Source organism: Lathyrus oleraceus, chromosome 6, assembly GCF_024323335.1.
Source record: "Lathyrus oleraceus cultivar Zhongwan6 chromosome 6, CAAS_Psat_ZW6_1.0, whole genome shotgun sequence".
NCBI classification, from domain to species: Eukaryota; Viridiplantae; Streptophyta; class Magnoliopsida; order Fabales; family Fabaceae; genus Lathyrus; species Lathyrus oleraceus.
Genome location: NC_066584.1, coordinates 317,300,586 through 317,313,867, shown reverse-complemented (window position 1 = coordinate 317,313,867; position 13,282 = coordinate 317,300,586). Strand labels below are relative to the sequence as shown.

The 13,282-nt window shown below is 33.9% G+C and overlaps 1 long non-coding RNA gene and 1 pseudogene across 1 annotated transcript; both read left to right on the top strand.

Moving 5' to 3' along the window:
• Nucleotides 1–281: 281 nt before the first annotated feature.
• LOC127091807 (uncharacterized) lies at nucleotides 282–1,440 on the top strand. The gene is made up of 2 exons (XR_007792010.1): nucleotides 282–681; nucleotides 1,182–1,440. It is a non-coding gene; the product is annotated as an uncharacterized LOC127091807 (long non-coding RNA).
• A 1,820-nt stretch (nucleotides 1,441–3,260) lies between these two features.
• Nucleotides 3,261–13,282, top strand: part of LOC127095424 (uncharacterized) — a 41,088-nt pseudogene continuing 31,066 nt past the window's right edge.

The window sequence follows — 13,282 nt, the reverse complement described above, 5'->3', positions numbered from 1 at the left end:
AGCAGTAAAGGAGAAGAGAAAACAGGTGGGCCGAAACCCAGGAGGCCCAAGGGGCGAAAACACCGCCCCAGTCCAACTGAAACCCTAAGTTGGATTTTAACCAAATCCTTCCCACTTAGGGGAAATCGTGGAGAACGAAGAGGCATCTTTTCCAATTCCAATGGTCACGTGAAAAAGGAAGTTGATTAAGTGAAACATGGGAACTTGAATCGGTTTTGGACAGAGTGAGGGTGGCCACCATCAATGACCACTAACCTACTCCTAATCAGAGTAAATGCACAAATATTCAAAAATCAAAACCAAGTTCCAAACCTCCTCTCTCTCTCATTCTCACGGATTCATGGCCATTACATTCATGCCTGTGTTCACCTCTCTCTCCCCAAACGAAACAAATACTTCCTTTTATTTTCCCCCAACATCACTTAAAAAGCTCACCTCTAATCAACACAAAAACCCCCTTTAACATCCCAACAACAGATCTATATTCTACGGTCATGCATCCTATGAATCCGAAAACCAAATATCGAACACGAAATCAAACTATAGATTTACAGAGCTGCAAGGTTGCGGGAAGAAAAAAGAAGAATTATGCATGCATTTAGTTGTATCAAAGCAACTTAAAATCAGCAATAGTAGCAAGGGGTTTTACCAGATCGAGGTATCTTGGGGAGGAACAAACGGGTACGTGAATCTCGATCTCTTCTGCTTCTTTTGAGTCCTTTTAGAAAAAATGCTATCTTGTTCTTGCTGTTGTCGTTTGCTGTTCTTTAAGGTTTTGCGAAAAATCTCTGTGTTGTGTTTATGTTGTTCTGAGAAACAAGGTCTTGCCGTGTTGTTCTTGATTAGGGTTTTTTTTAGAAAAATATATTTTGCTCTGTTATTGCTGTGTTTGCTGTTTTTCTTGCAAGTATTCGTCCCCTATTAACTTTTTTCTATCTGTTTATGAAGAAGTTGTTAAGTCTTAAAAACTTTCCCCTTTTTCGATTTTCCCATCCCAGATTATGTAGGATCTCATCTCTGTTAATTTACTCTGTTTTAAGCTAATGTCAAAAATGCTTTTTGGATGTTTAGGTTAACCTTATGGATAAAGTTTTAATCTGAGTAATTTTTTTGTTGTTTTTCAGTTCTCTAAGTTCGTTTGAAAAGTGCTTTTAAAATAAGCTATTTTCTTCTCTTTGCAGGTCATAGGTTTGAAGAGACTTTGATGGAATGGAAAAGAAAAGTGTTGTAAGACAGTAAGTTGGAGGCGCGCCCAAGTCAAGGAACCCGTTTCCATTTGCAGCAAACTTCCACTTAGTTAAAATGTAATTATTTAGTTTAATTTTTTTTAAGGACAAAATGTGTATTTGGACTTATGTAACTTATTGAATTAAAAGTCTAATGGCCATTGTAATTTGTTGGATTTGAAAAGAATTGAATTATTAAAGTGTATTTGGGCTATTTGCAATTTGTTGGATTTGAAGTCTCATGGCCATTAATAATTATGTATACAACCTTTTAAGCTTTCAAAACTTAACTCAATATTTATTCATGCTAATCATTTTTAACTTTTTAAAAACAATACACTTCTAACTTAAGTATAATGACTTAATCTAAAAAACAACATAATTCTAACTTAGGTACAAAGAAACTAAGTATAGTGATTTAATTTAAAAACAACACAATTCTATTTTAAATACAAAAATCTAAATATGGAACTTTTAATTTAAAAACAACACATATTCTAATTTAAACACAAAAATCTAAATATGGAACTTTTAATTTAAAAACAACACATATTCTAATTTAAACACAAAAATCTAAATATGAGACTTTTAATTTAAAAACAACACATATTCTTATTTAAACACAAAAATCTAAATATGAGACTTTTAATTTAAAAAACAACACAATTCTATTTTAAATACAAAAATCTAAATATGGAACTTTTAATTTGAAAACAACACAATTCTATTCTAAATAGTGTTATTTGTCTCAATTGTGCTACATACTTTTTAGCATATTTAACTTGACTATCACATCATACACCTTAAGAGTATATATGCCATATTCTAGGTCGATCATTCCTCTCCCTTTTAATAAGAATTTCCTCAAGAGTTACAGGAATGTCCTCATGTCGCGGCATCTTTAGTTCAAAGAAATCCATCAGGTATATGAATTTTCTAATCTTTACTAGCACATCTTTTACGATCATTTATCGTTCCAATGTCCCTTTTCTTGTAAATTTATAGAGGCGTCAAACTTACATTGACGATAAGATAAACAAGTTAGTATATAGCTTTACAAATCATTTTAGGTTGATTACAATCCTTTCGTTTCAATTTCAATTTCAGTTGATTTGTTCATCCATCAGCGCATTTGTGTGTCAGAGTTGCAAAGGAGAAAAGGTAAGATTTTTTATTTTTTTTGTCTATCAATCTCATCTTTTTTACAAAGTTGAAAATTAAATGATATATATATATATATATATATATATATATGTATATATATATATTATATATATATATATATATATATATATATATATATATATATATATATTATATATATATATTTGCGAATGGATTTTGATTAACGTGTTGCTTTTAGTTTCTACTGATTAAGATTATAGGAATTTCTTCCTTTTCAATTCCAATTATTTTGTTTGTACATGAATACCTTCCTTTTTTAGAAGATATATATTTTTTACAAATATAATTTATGTAACATTACAATATTTCTATTTGATTTAAGGTCTCATTCTATTCTCATGGGTGCTTTGAGTCAACTCAATTTAGTTTCTCGACTTTCTTCCCTTCACAGTTATGCTCTGTTTGAATAACAGGAAACAAACAAATCATTATTGATTTATCCAAAAAAAAACTATTTTCATAAATACTATGCATTCTCTATATCTTCTTAAACAAATCCAGAAAATCCATTTTCATAAATATTGTGCATTCTCTATTTTACTCCAAAATCCATCTCAAATAACCAAATCAATTTTATTCAATTCTTTTTCCTTCTTTATTTACACTATTTTCATCCCCGAATTTTGGTTCTAACCCATTATTTTTCCTCTATCTCATGATTCGTTGTTGGAAATGATCCATTCTTAACATTCTTAACATGTACCTTATATATATAATGGAAATGATCCATTCTTAACATGTACCTTATATATTATATATTAGCATTTCAAGTAGTGTTCCAAATTCAAGAAATGAACTTATCATGTTGAATGAGCAAAAGCTGTAAGAAAACTTTATTCAAATAAAGCCATGGCAATGTAAGTTATGTTTTTTATCAGGTGAACATTTGATATTTTTATTCACTATAAAATTATATATCTTTTGTTTTATTTATAATGATGAAGATATATAATATTTGTTATATATGTGTAATTTTTTCAGATGTATGATCAAGTATGATCATTTTGAATTATAGAGCCTGAGTGAGTACTATAATAGAAAATATTCAAAATGGTAGATGAAGAATTACATTTTAAAACTATTTTGAGGAGGAAGAATGCTGCAAAAGCCTGAATTTATAGAAAGAGTGTTATTGATGACAAGAAATCTAAGAGGTTGAAAACTGCTCTAAAAGAAAATGGTACATTTGATAAAAGACGCGGCAATGACTCAACAGCTTTGAGGATACCACTATCAGAACTTTCGCCAAACATACTAAATGACGGTCGTGGTATAGCCAACGTTGAAGTAAGTCGTCAACTTCATTCGTCCTTAAAGACTAAGCCAAGTACCAATAATAATATCAGATCAAAAAGGATATCAAGCAGAAACATTACCAAATTAGGAGTTAACTTATCTAAGAGGTTTGACAATACATTTGCTGCAACAACATCAAACCAAGATCCAATACCAGAATTGCAACTCAATGAGCTTTTTGCATCTGATAGTGGAGACGATAATATGAATGATGAATCTGACGGTATATTCTTAATTATTTTTCATTTGAGTTAATTTGTTTATGATATGTCATAGAATATTACAATATTCTTAACACAATAAATGTTATGTCAAAAGGTTACAGTTCAGCAACAAATTCAAGTTTTGATGAAGATGAAATGTCTAATGGAACAGATGCTATGGAAACTTTTGAAATTACATCAGGTATTTAAAATGATTTACTATAAATAATATTTTATTATTATGAAATACAACTCATTTAACATATGAATTAAATACTATTGATGATCAGGAGGGTATTATGATATAGGGGATCCTGTCATTGAATGTCAATATTGTGGTGCAAATATGTGGTATTCGGAAAGGAAAAACAAATGTCGTCATGCGTCCAATCCTAAATTTTCCATGTGTTGTGGATCAGGAAAAGTTCAGTTACCTTTGTTAAAACCGCTCCTAAAGTTCTACAACATCTGTTGTTTGACAACGAATCATGTGAATCAAAAAATTTCCAACAACAAATTCGAATGTACAACGTTATGTTTGCATTTACATCTCCCGGTGCGAAAGTGGACAATCGATTTAACAACGGTAGATGCCCTCCCAATTTTCGTATCCAAGGTCAATCATGTCACCGAATAGGAAGCATGTTACCGATGCCAGGTCAAAATCCACGATTTGCACAACTATATATTTATGACACTGAGAATGAAATTGAAAACAGAATGCATGGATTCAGGTTAGATATCTATTATTTTCCAAACTTTAAATTTATTTATTTAAGAAACTTGCAATAAACTGTTTCAACTCTTTTCATTATAGGTCAAAAAGTGGAGTTGATGTTAATATTGTGAGAAAACTATCTGAAATGTTATATGAACATAATGTTCATGCACAATCATTTCGCATGGCAAGGGACAGACTTTGTGAAGAAGGTGTTTCTGATTTAAAACTTCGTTTAATATCTGAACGAAGAAATGATGGAAGGATATATAATCAACCAACTGTATCCGAAGTAGCTGCTTTATTTGTTGGAGATGTCGACACTACAGAAAAAAGAGACATTATAGTGCAAAAACAATGTGGGGAACTTCAAAGGATAGATGAGTATCATACCAGTTATTTAGGATATCAGTACCCATTATTATTTCCATATGGTGAGGATGGATATAGACCTAATGTGAGGCACCGTGATAAAGGGACAAATATTCGCCACTTCACAGACATAACACAGTCAGAACAGAACAATAAAGATATTCCTTGGGAAGAAGCAACAAAGCGAAATCGACTTACAATAAGAGAGTGGTTGGCCTTTAGAATTCAATCAAGATCTAATGAAGCACAAACATTGTTGCAATCAAGGAGACTTTATCAACAATTTTTGGTAGATGGTTTTACAATGATGGAATCAGAAAGACTTAGGTGGCTTTGAAAGAATCAGTCAAAACTGAGGGTTGGCAAGTATCACAATTTGAATGAATATAATTCAAAGGGAGAAACGCACGGGTCAAACACATGTAAGAGGGTTTTGCTACCTTCTTCATACGTTGGTAGTTGTAGATATATGGATCAACTATACTTTGACGGAATGGCAATATGCAGCTATGTCGGATTTCCAGATCTTTTCATTACATTCACATGTAACCCCAACTGGCCTGAAATTCAGTGTTTGCTTGGTTCTGTTCATCTAAAAGCATCAGATCGTCCTGACATCATTTCAAGAGTCTTTAAAATGAAATTTGATGAGCTTTTGTCTGATCTCACAAAGAAAAGTCTATTGGGGAAAGTTCTTGCATGTGAGTAACTTATTCCATATTCAATTAGTCGTATTGTTATTTTCAAATTTATCATTCGTGTGCTGACTATTGTATATATTTTATATATTTATTTTTATAGATATGTATACAATTGAGTTTCAAAAGAGAGGATTACCACATGCTCACATCTTAATTTTCCTCCATCCATCTAACAAATATCCAACTCCAAGTGATATTGATCGCATTATTTCAGCTGAAATACCTGACCAAGATACCAATGAAGAGTTGTATAATTTGGTTAAAACTCACATGATTCATGGCCCGTGTGGATTTGCAAAACGATCTTCACCGTGCATGAAAGATGGAAAATGTTCTAAATATTTTCCAAAATAGTTTCAGCCCGAAACAATTGTTGATCAAGATGGGTTTCCGGTATATAGAAGAAGGCACAATGGACATACAGTTCTTAAGAATGGAATTCAAGTCGATAACCGGAATGTTGTTCCATACAATGCAAAGTTGTTGACAAAGTACCAATCTCACATAAACATGGAATGATGCAATCAAAGTACATCGATTAAGTACTTATTCAAGTACATCAACAAAGGTTACGACAGAATCACCGCTGCCATTGTACCGAATGATGATGGAACTTCCAACCAGCCGCAGAATATTGATGAGATCAAACAGTAGATTGATTGTAGGTACGTTTCTAATATATCACTTGAAATATGATGTCATGCAATTTATCTATTTCAACTAAAAGTGTGCAATTTTTCTTTACATGCATGGTGTAGAAAATTTTATATGTACACTGTTTTGACTATATGTGTTATAATAAAATTTATATATTCTGTCTACAATAATCATTCTATTAATGTTAAATCCATTGCCTTTCATTATATTATTTGTAGGTACGTTTCTCCGAGTGAAGCATCTTGGAGGATATTCTCCTTTCCAATCCATGGTAGAAAACCAGCTGTTGAGAGACTGTACTTTCATTGTGAAGGTCAAAATTCGGTATATTACACTGATTTTGATCGTATCAATACAGTTCTGGAAAAACCAAGTGTAACTGAATCGATGTTTACATCATGGTTCAAAGCAAATTGCAAGTATCCTGAAGCACAAAATTTAACTTACAGCAAATTTGTTTCAAAATTTGTTTATGTTAAGAAAAAAAGAGAATGGAAACCCCGTCAAAAAGGTTACACAATTGGTAGGCTTATATGGGTTCCTCCAACAACTGGGGAATTGTACTATCTTAGATTGATGCTCACACATGTCAAAGGCCCCCGCAGTTATAATGGAGGGGTTATCTATATTCCAAGAATGGATATGACTCCAACACAATCTCCGTGGCCATTCAAAATGACTAGAAGGCAATTTCCCATAACTATATGTTATGCTATGACAATTAACAAATTTCAAGGTCAGTCATTGGATTATGTTGGATTGTATTTGCCTAGAAGTGTATTTAGTCATGGTCAACTATATGTTGCAATATCAAGGGTCAAAAGCAAAAAAGGGCTTAAGATATTAATCCATGACAAGGATAACCATCCATTGAATTCTACAACAAACGTCGTGTTCAAAGAAGTTTTTGAAAACTTATAGAACGTGAGTTTTTCATTAGTTATATTATATCAACAAATGTCGTTGTTTATTATTAGAATTTTATTGAATGAGTTGTATAAAATATACATTATGTTTTAACATTTTGTTTATATGGATGTAATTGTTTTTTACAGGGTAATGAATCATCACTTCCTAAAAGGTTGCGGGCAAGTTTTGTATAAACCCAATTTTTTAAGGACCAAAGAATTGTACGAAGTTAAATCATTTTTGTTGCTGGACTTATTTCTCACAATTTTAACTAAAATTGTGAACCTTTTGTTTCAATATCTTTTGTTGCATTAAACCCACTACGCCAAATAAGGGAAAAGAGGGCGCTTTTTTTGGCCTATAACAGCGCTTTAAAGCGCCCTCTAATCTGGCGCTGGCATAGGTAAAGGCAGCGCTTTTTTTCCTGGTGAAAGCGCTGTCTAAAGTGGCTCTTTAAGCCCTTTAAGGGCCACTTTAGAGGGTGCTTTTTAAAGAAAGCGCCCTCTAAAGTGGAAACATTTAAGGGTTTAGAGGGCGCTTTTACTGGAAAGCGCCCTCTAAAGTGGAAACATTTAAGGGTTTAGAGGGCGCTTTTACTGGAAAGCGCCCTCTAAAGTGGAAACTTTTAAGGGTTTAGAGGGCGCTTTTACTGGAAAGCGCCCTCTAAAGTGGAAATTTAAAGGGTTTAGAGGGCGCTTATTTTGGGAAGCGCCCTCTAAAGTGGGTGGTTATTTAAATTTTTTTTTTTAAAAAGCGCTATTTTTTTATTTATTTTAGACAACCTGTATTGAAGCAGTACACCCAAAACTGTATAATTTGAAGCCCTTTTTCACACATTGCATTCAACAAGCCTTATATACAACAATCCATACATATACAACAATCCACTGATATATAATCGTTTAACTTCTAAAGATTCTAAATATACAACCAATTCATAACTTAAAAAGAAATAAAACTAAGTAGCAAAAGCATCTCTGAGATGTATGTTTTTTGTTGCTAGCAGCAGTCTTCTTAGCAACAACCTCTTTTGTTCAATATCAATAGCATGAACCTAAAATATCATAAAATTAGTTAGGTGATGTATAAGATCAAGAATTAACATTTTCTATGCATAAATATCATATAATTGTGTTTATACCTTTTTTTTTTATGCAACTGACTCGATTTACTGCGTAATCCCCTTATATTTTTGGTCCCTTATCTTTTGAAGATAGAATTGATATTTGTTTAGATGGACATGTTCCATTGTCGTAGAGGGATACTTTCAAATATCCAGCATCATCATCTACGCGAATGAGGCTTGACGACAATGGAACATCTCCATCTAAACAAATATCAATTGATACTTTCAAGTATCCCTTGCCCCTTGCACGAATGATTGACTTCATGATAGCCATTTTACCTGTAATAAAGAAAACAATTAAAATCAGATGACAAATGTAAAAACAATTAAAATCATAAAAGTCATTTTACCTGTAATAAAGAAAACAATTAAAATCATTTGACCTGTACCTTTTTCACTAAGTTCTCTTTCTTTTCTTGGTTGGAATATGTTTTACATGTCTCTTAACAACACGGACGGTTGGATTGATCCAAATACCCTCATTATGATCATTTCTAATATATGAATCATTTGATATAATATTCTCATCTTGATCATTTCTGGTAAACGATTCAATCTCAACATCAATATCACCTTGATCTCCAGTGTTTTCATCAATTACTTTGTTGGAAAAAAGAACTATAGACCATTTCGTACTTTTCGGATCATTGACATAGAACACTTGTCTAGCTTGAGATGCTAGAATAAAAGACTCATCTTTGTATCCCACCCTATTAAGATCCACTTGCAAAAATCCTGACTTATCCATTCGAATGCCGTTATTATTTTCAACCCACTTGCAACCAAATATAGGAATCTGAAACTTCTCATAATCAAACACCCAAATGCGCTCGATAACACCAAAATACGACAGATTTGCAAATTTGGGGTTTAAGTCCTTCACACTTGATATGTGCATTGCTTCAGCTACCACGGTGACACCACTATTCTGCATAGTACTTTTATCATCTTGTTCTTTGGTATAAAATGTGTATCCATTAATCGCGTATGCGCTATAAGAAAAAACATGGAAACTTGGACCATATGCTAAGCATCTCAACCTTTCTGTTATTGAAGTGGGATCTGAATAATACTTTGAATAAATATGATCCTTAAACCAAGGTATAAAACATCGATTGTGCTCTCGTACTATCCAATTTTCATTTCTATTGGGATTTAAACCTCGGAGAACATCCTTGTGAATTTCAACATACGGCTCAACCTCATTCTCATTGTGCAGAACATACAAATGCACTTGATCCCGTTCGACCCTTGATACTGCCACGATTTTATTTCCAATTAGATTTTTTCCTTCTTTCTTTTCGACAAGCTGAGACTTGGGGAGTCCGATTGACTAAACATTACACAAATATTCAGTACAAAACTCAATCGCTTCTTCAACAATGTATCTTTCAACCATACAACCTTCTGGTCGACTTCGGTTCTTCACGTACCCTTTTAATATTTTCATATAACGTTCAACAGGGTACATCCATCTCATATAAGCTGGTCCACACAATTGTGTCTCTTTCACAAGATGAACAACTAGATGTACCATTATGTCAAAAAATGATGGAGGAAAAAACATTTCAAGCTCACACAAAGTAATAACGATTTCTTTTTGCAACATTGGTAAGATCCCAGGATTGATCACCTTACTGCAAATTGACTTGAAGAAAGAACACAACTTAGTTATAGAGCTTCTTACTTTTTCTGGAAGAATAGAACGTATACCTATTGGGAGAAAATGTTCCATTATAACATGGCAATCATGGGTCTTTAAACTCTTTAACTTGAGGTCTTTCATAGACACAAGTCTTCTAATATCTGAAGAGTACCCTTCTGGAACTTTAACTTCACTTAGAAACTTACACAATGTTTTTTTCTCCTTTCTAGATAGAGTATAAGCAGCAGGCGGTAGATATGTTCGTTTTCCTTTCTTCAAGGGTCCTAATTCAGTTCTTATTCCCATCGCTATCAAGTCCTTTCTTGCCTTAAGGCCATCCTTAGACTTTCCTTGTATATTGAGTAACGTGCCAATAACACTTTCAAATACATTTTTTCAATATGCATAACATCAAGAAAATGTCTCACATACAAGGACTTCCAATACGGCAATTCAAAAAAAACTGACCTCTTCTTCCACCCACTTTTGACAAGTGTGTGGGCAAAAGGCTTGCCAAACTGAGTATCCAAATCTTTCACCTTTTCAAAAATTTGATCACCCGTCAATATAGGTGGAGCTCTGCCTTGTTCTGTCTCTCCATTGAACGCCTTTCTCCATCCACGGTAGTGATGATTTGAATTTAAGAATCTCTGATGACCGAGAAAGACATTCTTCTGACCAAACTCCAAGCGCTTCCAATCTGTTTTATCTTCACAAATAGGACACGCACATTGACCTTTTATGCTATACCCTGATAGATTTCCGTATGCTGGAAAATCATTAATTGTGCCAAACAACATCGCCCTCAAGTTGAAACTTTCTTTCCTATATCCATCATAAACCTCCACACCGGTCTCCCACAAAATCTTTAAATCTTCGATTAAGGGCTTCAAGTACACGTCTATGTCATTCCTTGGTTGTTTAGGTCCAGAAATCAACATAGACAACATCATGTACTTACGCTTCATACATAGCCATGGAGGTAGGTTATAAATCATAATAATCACAGGCCATGTACTGTGTGAGATACTCTGGATACCGTGTGGGTTCATTCCATCAGTAGATAATGCCAAGCGAAGGTTTCTTGATTCTTCTCCAAATTCAGGATAATCATTATCAATTTTCAACCACTGTGGTGAATCTGCCGGATGTCGATACTTTCCATCTATAATTCTTTCATCTGCATGCCAGGTCAAGTGTCTTGAATCGGTTTCACTACGAAACATGCGTCTAAATCTCGGAATAACAGGAAAATACCACAAGACTTTTGCTGGAGACAACTTGTTCTTATATCGCGAGACACCGCATTTAGGACACTCATTTAACGATGCATACTCATTTCGAAACAAAACGCAATCGTTTGGACATGCATGTATCTTATCATAGCTCATGCCAATAGAGCACAACATCTTTTTGGTCTCATATGTTCGATTGGGAAGAACATTATCCCCAGGAAGCATATCTTTCAAAAGGGCTAATAACTCTGTGAAACTTTTATCCGACCATCCATTGCCCGCCTTTAAGTTGTACAACTTTAATACCGCAGACAATCTCGTGAATTTAGTGCAACCATCATACAAAGGTTTCTCTGCATCACTTACCAACCTCTCAAACATTTCGGGACAATCCTTAAGATCTCCTTCAAGTGCTTCTGCAATCTCTTCAACTCGATCACAATCGTATGTATCTGCGCCACTATAGTTTGAGGCATAGGTCGTATTATCCCCCGGTTCAACATTCTCGTTACTTTTCTCACCATGCAAATTCCAACATGTATAACATCGATCAATTCCATGCCTCATTAGATGCGATGTCAACTGAACTGCGTCAACCCGTTTCCCATAACAACAACCCAAGCAAGGACATATCATTCTACTGGGGTCTTCGGCGTGCGCAACGGCAAACTTAACGAATTCTGATACCCCATTCTCGTACTCTCTCGACAATCGATTGGAAGACATCCATGTATTATCCATTACTAATTAGAATAAACAAAAAACAATTTCAAAAGATACTCTGTGCAGGGCATTCATGTCTCCATTTACTCTATCAAATAACATCCATACCTAAACTTCTTAAGTTACTGGCTACGCTATGTACTGGTTGGCTGTTAATGAAGAATTCAAACACATTCGGACCTAGGTTTCTAATGATACTGGTGTTGACACAAAATCAGATGTTCATAGGTCGTATAACCCTAACTACTGGGTAATGTAGTCCCATTGCATGCGCTATCATGGTCACTAAAAACCAACCGTCAATTGCCTAATAAACCCAAACTATTTAAATGACTATGAATATTGAAACTTTACAGGTCGAAACAAACGTAGCATAGACAACAATAACATAAAACTGAAATGGGGCAAAGCTAAAACAAAGCAATAGTGCAAGTAATAATGTATGCATCGTGTACCTTTGATTGGTAGAAGGAGGAAACGTCGTAGATCTAACAGAGGTGGAAGGAGAATGCCTTAGAACCCTAACGTGAAAAAGAACGAAAATAACAGAGAGTGAAATAACAAAACGCGCAGTATGTTATAATTTTAATGTTTACTAAAGGGGACCTTAGAGGGCGCTTGTGGAAAAAAAGCGCCCTCTAAAGGGGGCCTAAGAGGGCGCTTATGGAAGCGCTCTCTAAGGCTTTCCAGAAGCGCTTTATAAACTGGAAATGCACATGGACTTATAACAGCGCTTTATTAAAAGCGCCCTCTAAGGGTAACCTTAGAGGACGCTTTCTAAAAAGCGCCATGTATTGTTGTTCCTCTATCTCCTCCTTATTTTTTCGCTTCACCTTAGAGGGCGCTTTATTACAAAAGTGCCCTCTAAAGTGCGCTGTCTATTGCTCCTTATTTTTTCGCTTCACTTTAGAGAGCGCTTTTGTAATAAAGCGCCCTCTAAGGTGCGCTGTCTATTCCAGTTTTTGGCGTAGTGACCTTACTGTATCAATTGCAATTAATTTCAACATTTGATAGTATTCATTACTATATTTTAAAACAAATGAGGTTCTGGTATTTCTTTTACATGGTTTATGTATTTTGGTTAAATAATCATTTATTATGAAGGTTAATATTTGCGCTTTTATACCTCAAATTAGTAACAGATTGGAAAATTTCATCCATTACTAAATAAATATATTTTTATTTCTTATGTCGAAAATCTCAATGATAAATGGAATGTTTATTCATAACATTAACAATGGAATGTTTATTATATATCAATATACCAATAAATTGTAAAAATATTT